At 38.1% G+C, this 8255-nt stretch overlaps 1 long non-coding RNA gene across 1 annotated transcript; it reads left to right on the forward strand.

Moving 5' to 3' along the window:
- Window positions 1-3651: 3651 nt before the first annotated feature.
- Window positions 3652-8255, forward strand: LOC114296270 (uncharacterized). The gene is made up of 3 exons (XR_003641154.2): window positions 3652-4693; window positions 7211-7278; window positions 7916-8255. It is a non-coding gene; the product is annotated as an uncharacterized LOC114296270 (long non-coding RNA).

Genomic DNA, 8255 nt, shown 5'->3' on the forward strand with positions numbered 1-8255 from the left:
AAATAGGGCCTGGAATAAGACTTCAAAGCATGCAAGATGGAGCCCCTTTGGAAGGCCAACCATGCTAGTAAAGAGAACAAGGGGTGAGAGGGTCACCCCTCTCTGATTTTGAAGCTCAAAAGAACATCTAAGCCATTGAAAATTCACTGGATTTTTGTGGCTAAAGGCCAAACCAAGGCCAAGGCCAATGCAAATGCTCAAATACAAGGCTTAGAACATGAGGAAATGAAGCATGGAAGGGGGAAGATGACCCCAAACAGAAAAGAGTCCATAATCAAACATGTTTAGAAGATCAAAACAAGACTTTTTCTAGTTTATGTAAAATATTGAAAAGGCTTGTAAGTAAGGCTAAGACATCATGCAAAATAAGCCCTAAAAGAGAGATAAAGCATACAAGGATGTAGGTGACCTCAGACAGAAAAGTGTCCTTAATCAAACTTCAAGAGGAGCTTAAAATAAGACACTTTACAGTTTATGTCGAAGCCCAAAAATGCTATCAAATAGGGCTAAAGTATGAAGCAAAATAATACAAAAAAATAGGGAAATGAGGACTTACCCTTGTAGCATAGCAAGGCAGCAAGCTCTGCACCAAGAAAGGAGTTCTTCAACCTCTAAAAATCAGCTCCAAAATGCTTGGATGGATGGTGGAGGTGGTAGACTATGAGGTGTAGTGCAAATGGTGCAAGAATATTAGGGTTTGGAGCTTTGAAGAAGAAGGCTATGGAGGGAGGAGTGTATATCCCTTGGCTAAATTTTCTAACCCTTGCAAATGGACGAGGAGTGTTGGTTTTATAGAGGAATAAGGCCAAGGCTTCTTAGAGAAGCCTTAAGAGAGGGTCAAAGCTTCTCAAAGAAGCTTAACCAAAGGGGTCAAGCTTCTTGAGGAAGCTAGACCAAAAGGGTCAAGCTTCCTCAAGAAGCTTGACAAAAGAGTCAAGCTTCTCTAAGAAGCTAAGCAAAAGGGTCAAAGCCAACTTAAAAAGACCAAAAAGAGGGTCAAAACCTCGGAGGAAGGGTTAAGTGCTTCACAGCTGGCACAGCTGTGTTGCACTCAAAAAGAGCAAAAAGCGGAAAGCTGGCTGACCAGCTTAGGTGGTCGGCCGGCCACTCCCCCTGGTCGGCCGACCAGGGGTCAAAAAGTTGAAGGAGAAATGCTGGCCGGCCACCCCAAAAAGGTGGCCTCCCAGATGAGTGCAACACAACTGTATGGTGGAAAACCAGAAAATGTGACCTAGGAGAGAGAAAAACCAGCTTTTTAGCAAGGTTCAAAAAGGTCAAGAAGAATTACTGGTCGGCCTACCCATATTGGTGGCCTCCCAGATGAGCATAACACAATGGTGGTATGAAAAGCCAGAAATTGTGGCTCAAAAGTGAGAAAAACCAGCTTTCTGTCAGAAAAACCGGCTTTAGGAGAGAGAAAAAGAGAAAATTGGTTTCCAAGGGAAAAAGGTGGCCTCCCACCATACTACCCCCTCCCTAACAATGAAAATAGGGTCCCTACCAAAAATGGACCAAGACGGATGCAAAACGAGGGTTCGGGGGCCAAACGCGCAGTCTGAGGCCCCGAAAACAGGTTGTTAGGCACCGAAAGTGACGTATGACCACGAAGGTGGTCTCCTAGGCCATAGTGTCCCTCTAAAGGGAGGAAACGAGGTGTACCCCAAAAATCGAAGCAAACGGAAGTAGTTAAGCTTTCCCGAACCGAGGCACATGGCCGACGGCTCTGAAAACCGAAAACTGGGCTCCAAACGGGAAAAATGGCCTACGACCACGAAACGTAGCCTACGGCCACTGAGAGATGGTCTACAAGACCTCTCCCTCCCTTCGGGAAGAGAAAACAGAGAAAACAGGACCCAGTTCGCAAACCAAGGCAAAGCACAAAAAAGCCCCGAAGTTTGGAGGCAAGGCTCGCAACCAAGACTCCGCAACCTCAGAACGAGCACAATATGCAACATCACCGAGCGCTCAGTTGGTGATGTCTGAGTCTTAAGGTCGGTCAAAAATGGGGTGTCTACAGCACGCCTCATGCACCTGCTGTCAACTTGTAGTTGTTCACTTTCTCGGTGGGAGTAGTGGTCGCTTGATCAGCGGGAATCCCGTCTCTTGTCCCGTTTGGCCCGATGTCATGGTTTAGGGCTCTGTGGTGGTACAGAATTTATTGGCCATGTTTCAGGAGTTGTCTTGTTGGCCGTGTTTCCGGCTTTAACCCTCAAAGCGTCATCTTCTACATTGCAGTATTCTTCAACTTTCTTCATCAGCGACCAGACTATCTTGGGGGGTCTTCTAGTCAAAGAACTACGGAGAGCACTGTCAGGATGCAAACCCATTTTGAAGGCGGTGATGGCCATAGAGTCGTTGCAAGCGTCATCAACAAGATTAAAGCACTCCCAATAACGCGCCGAATATGCTCTTAGTGTTTCTCTTGGCTGGATCTACATTGCCCAAAGAGAGTCGGCTTGTTTCTGCTGGACTTTGTTAGTGATAAATCTGGCCCTGAAAGATTTCTGTAATTGGTGGAAGCTTTTGATCGAAGCCAGCTCCAGTTTATAATACCACCTGACAGCCAATGGTCCCAAACTGCTGGGAAATATTCGGTACATAAGGGCCTCATCGTCTGCATGCAATGTCATGGCTTGCTTGTAGTGATGGATGTGATCGGTGGGGTCTGATTTTCCATCATAGAGAGTGAACGACGGAGCTTTGAACTTTTTGGGCAGAACCGCCTTGGCGATCCGTCGTACAAAGGGATCATGCTGGTCTTCTTCATCTAGGCTATTTCTTCTGCGCTTATGCCTTATACGAGGACTCTCTTCAGAAGAACTAAAAGTTTGAGATCGTCCCTTCTTTTTAGGCTCCGGGGATAATGAGTCGGAGTCGCTATCAGTGTCTTGTTGTCGGGCTCGAGATTGTCGACCACCTGCCCTCACAAGTTGTTCCGGATCTTGATGTACAGCTTGTTTGGACTTCGCCACTTCTAAGGCCAAATCCTGACGGAGATGTTCGTTCTCAGCGATCATGTTCTCCAACCTCTGCTCGTTTTTCTTTTCTTTTTCCATGATCGCTTGCATTGCCTCATGCTCTAGAGTCGAGGGTGAGGCGAAGTTCAAAGCGCGTTTTACGGGGAAGGTCTCCGGTCCAAGCATGTTTGTTGGAGTGAGATTGTCTCTCTGTGTGGTTTCATCAGTGACTATCGGAGGGTCTTTCGTTACGCTCGCCATGGATGTGTTTGAGTTTTCCCACAAACGGCACCAATTGTGGAGAAGTGGTTTGGAAATACTCTTCTGATCTTGGGGGACACTAGTGATCCTCTGCTAGTCACCTGAAAAGGAATAAACACTCCGATCGTGGGTGCCGGAATTAGCACTCCGACGGGCAAGTGAGCCTCAACACTTAGGATTACTTGTATTCTAAGTTAAGCACAATAGTTCTCACATACCTCTTCTGGTTGATGCCCTTCTATTTATGTCTTTTCTTTCTTGGGCCTCGGGATCGAGTCCACTTTCAATTCGCTATTCGGCTTCAACTGTAACAAACCGCTTTTCACTCGACCCCTTGCTCGACTGGCTATTGGGCCAAATAGGATAGGGTTCAAGCGTGTGAGATGGCGCCGAGTGCTATAAATTTTGACCCAGAGTTTGACATATTCGGCATCTCAGCGACTCCCAATATTTGGCCCTCACAACTTGAAATATATCAATTTTGGCTGCTTTGAGTGGCTGAATTCACCTGGAAGTCATGATTTACTTATTTATTTATTTTTGATTTTTAAGTTTGGTGATAATGCTTTTAATATACTTAAGGTAATCAATCTTATTATATATAGATTTGACATTAAACACCTGTTCTGTAATTGAAGAATTTCAGTAGAAATTTTGTATTCTCAGTTTGGGTATGTTTGTGTATCTATGTTTGCTTAGGTATCTCTATGTATCTCTATTTTGGGATGTCTCCAGCAGAGAAGAAAACTGTGCATATTTTATTTATGCCTCCTAGGTGCTTGATAAAATGCCACTAAGAATGGCTGGTTTTTACTATACTTTTATATTGTTTTCCTGTGGGTGTTTTTTTAATATATATATATATATATATATATATATATCTATACTATTATTAAAAGTGAAACCTCATTTTCCCATGGTTTAAAGCAACAATGGTTTAAAAGATTTTCATGGAAAATTTTCTGCCTAAATAAACTTGAAACATTTTCGGTTGATTTTTGTTTTCCATTTTCTATCATGCTCATACCAAATGTTAAATGCGGAAAACTTTTTCTCGAAAATGTTTTCTGTCCAAAAAAATGTTGTGGTTGTGATAGTTACTTATTGCTTCAAATAGCCATAGCTATCATTTTAGTTTGGTCAGTGAGAGAGTTGATACTTGGCATTTCCTTAATCCATTTTGATGTGTAGATTTTATTACATCAGAAAATATAAAAGCCTTTGCTTCATCTTATATTACATCAAAGAATAAAAACTGTTTTGTGTACATCCCCTGTCATGAGTGTCCAACTGAGAAAGATTTTACAATGCACTTCTTTTCTCTACTGATCTTCATATATTCTTAATATGTTGCGAAAATATTCAAGAAGCGAAAATATTCATGAAGAAGAATCGAAGAAAGTTGGTCTCTGGCAAAGGAGGAAGCTGCCAAGTCTAAAGCAGCAAAGGATGTTACAAAGGTTTTGACACTGAAGGTAATATACTATTTTCTCTGTTGGTTAAATGCCACACGTTTCTAAAACCTCAGCTTATTAATCTTTGAGAATGCCTTTTTTCCTAGAAATGGACAAGATATATGAGCTTCATTAAGCATATCTATATTTTTCAAAAGTGTAACATAGTGATCCTACAATTCATATATTTAATAATGAGAAGCCTTATCTGTCTGAACTAATATAATATATATCACATGGTAAATTTCAAAGATTTTTATTTCATTTTTTGTAATAAGAATAGTTTTTTATATCACTTTATATGACACTTAATTCATCTTTCTTTTGTGTTTATTGCATGTTAAAAGATAATTTCGGATAAAATAACAGTAGGTATAAAAACACATAACTTGGGTCTTTTGGCAAAGCGACCCAAATTTGGTTTTTGGAGGGATCACAATTGTCTCCGGAATATTGGGAACAATAGCAAGAGGCTTTGTTCTGGATAAAATGACTAACACAATCCCCAATGCTTTTAAGGTAAACACTCTCAATGGTTGGCTTTAGGATTACCTTTCTAAATTTTGATTTATTGAATTCTTGCTTTATCATATTGAGTAATTATTTTTCCTGTTCGGCAATTCTCTGTTCAGATGTGTGATCCATACCAGTTCACCATTCAACTAGTACTTAGTCCTTTAATATTCCTTTTAAATTTTACTTCAGTAAAATCTATTTGTTGTGGCATTTTAAGTCTTCTTATAATAAACTAAATGTTTGAGTGAATTTCTTATCAACTTTAAAGTAGATGCATAAGTACCTTTATATGAAGCTTCAAACCCCAACCTTTGTGACTGTGCAGAGCAAAAGGAACATTCTTTTGTTCTTGGTCTGGAGTACACAGTTGTTGACATTGTCTTCAAAAACTTGGCTCAAGTACCAGAATTCTCATTTTTCCGCACACTTATATTTGTTTAAAAATACAATAAAAGAAAAAAGAAGCTCTATAATCATATTTTTTTTGATTGTCAGTATAATGATAATTAAGTAGAGACCAATTCATTCTTGCACAGATCCAGGATCGTATGAGATGTTTAGGATCAATAAAGATGTGTGACTATGACTGAACCGAAGGTAGGTTGATGAGGCATCCTTTTGGCTACTGTATGGTTGTTTTGGGCCATTTTGGCTGTTGTATGGCTGATCTAGCAAGTTTCTTTCTTCTTTTTCTTTTTAGAAGCTTCCAACCAACCATAAAACTTTTGGTTAATACCTTCCCATATTATGTTTAGCTCTTGGCAGGAGCTATTGCTGAACAAAAGGGGTTAAAAAAATAAATAAATAAATAAAGAAGAAAATGTTATTTCCAATCTGCCTCCTTAGAAGAACATGTTGATGAAGAAGATATTGTGTACTTGGCAGTTGTTCTCCATGTGAAAATCTAGCAAGAAAATCGTCAATTATCAATTAGATTTTTCCTTTTGTGTCAAGTTTAACAGGTTGGCGTGGCTGCTAAAGTGCTGTTAACATATATTCCTTCTATACTACAAGACATTAAGATGCAACCACGAGTTGATTATTGTCTAAGGTTACTATCAACTGATAAAGCCAACCCCATTTGATAGGAATTAAGGCTTGGTTTGGTTTGGTTATTATCAATTGATAAACTGGGAGAGTGTATGAATTCTTAAAGCTTCTGAAGGAAGGATTAGATCAAGTGATTAAATCTAATAATCAACAACTTTCTTCTTGTTATATTGAATCATTTAGTGTGTTTGGAATGAATGGATTTTAACAAATTGGTATTTCAAAAGGATTTTCAATCTCTGAAATGAAGGGAATTTACAGTGGGATTTGATTTGGAAGAAAAAATAGGCTATTGTGAAATCCCTTAAAAAATGATTGGGTTTCAAAAGAATTAGAATGACTCCAACTTAATACATATCCTTTGGTTCACAAATTTTTCAAAACATATAAAAACAAAAACAAGAAATCATGTTCGGTATGTTGCTGGAGGATGTGGACAGAGGTGGTGTGGTTGTGTCAAATCATTAAGAGAATCACCTTAATAATCCTTTAAACCATTGTCGCTTTTACCCATGAAAATCAGTTCTTCTAATAGATTATAAACTAGGAAATTAAAGGATATTTCTCTTTGTACTTCAATTATTCATAAGCAATTGTCTCGTTTGCTTTTATCATGCTTTTTGTGATTAATAATTTGAATTCAGTTTTAGCTTATTTGGGATGGCATTTATATATAGGATTCAACATAGCTTGTGTATTGAATTGGATTAAAAGGTAAGTTTTTTTCAACTTAAGAATGTGCTTGATTCTTTTAAACATGAGTAGAATAAATTTGAATTTTCAATTTAGAAGCTAAATAGTATAATGATAGTAGAAAGAAATGAGAAAAAGAGAGATTACTTTTTTTTGGGGTACCTTTTTTTTTTCTTTTCTTCTCCTTATGTTTTCTTCTACTCATTCTTCAATTATTATTTCACTTAGATCTCTGCTTTTGCCTTTTTTTTTTTTTTTTTTTGGTCTTCATAAATGTAGGTTTGAAGCGATGTGGTAAGAGTTGCGGGCTTAGATGGTTGAGAACTATCGTATTGTGTGGCTCACAGGTAGAATTTTGATCCTCTTCTCTTTCTTTCAATTATTTTTCTTCTTCATCGTCGTTTCTTTTGTTCACCTTTACATTTACAGTTTTTTGTGCAAAATAGATCCCTTTTTTTCTTAATCTCTATAGCAAAGGTTAGCAGCCAAGTGTGAAATATGGCCTGTTTTATAGGACTTTTATAAGGTCTGCTATGATTTATGGTACATAGTGTTGCATGGTTAATTTGTTTTCTAGATAAAATACATTTATGCTTCCTAAAATAAGTTCATGCCACTTTTAGTCTCTAATTTTAATTTTGTCCTTTAAATATTCAATTTGATTCAAATTAGTTTAACTTCAATTGGACATTTCAGCCTCTACTATATATTTATTTCTCATCAATACATACATGCTATGTATATCTGTACATATGTAATAGATGGTAGTCTGTAAATGTTATCTGATATTAAGGGTCCTCTAACTGTTTGAAAAAAATGCCTTCATTCCTTTTGTGTTTATGTTCATTCCCAGGATTCTCTCTCCCCCTCCCCCCCCCCCCAAACAAAAAATAAATAAAAAATAAAAATCCAATTTGCTTTCTTAATGATATGAGATTGGATTTTGCTCTCATTTTGTTTTTTTGTTTTTTCTTTTTGATGTAGTATCTGGTATATGGAGTCGTCTTTGCAAAAGTCATATATTCAAGAATGCAAAAGGATAGCTATATATCTGATAGCCGTCAAAGGATTGTTAGCAGCCACTTGATGTTAGCAATGAATTTACCTTCAATGTAATATATAGGATTCTTTCAGGTAAAATTGCCTATTTACTTGTGGATGGAAACTTATTACATTTTCTTTAATGACAACTGTGGGAGCCAAATATCAGGGAGACGCAGATAGGCCAAGTACATATTTAGAAAATCAGGATATATACTATATTCGCCCCCATCTTGTACGTTCTAGATGTCGAGTGTCCTAATCGACCATGAAGCCAGTTGAG

The sequence above is a fragment of the Camellia sinensis genome, chromosome 1 (genome assembly GCF_055761805.1).
Source record: "Camellia sinensis isolate YWXY chromosome 1, ASM5576180v1, whole genome shotgun sequence".
NCBI lineage: Eukaryota > Viridiplantae > Streptophyta > Magnoliopsida > Ericales > Theaceae > Camellia > Camellia sinensis.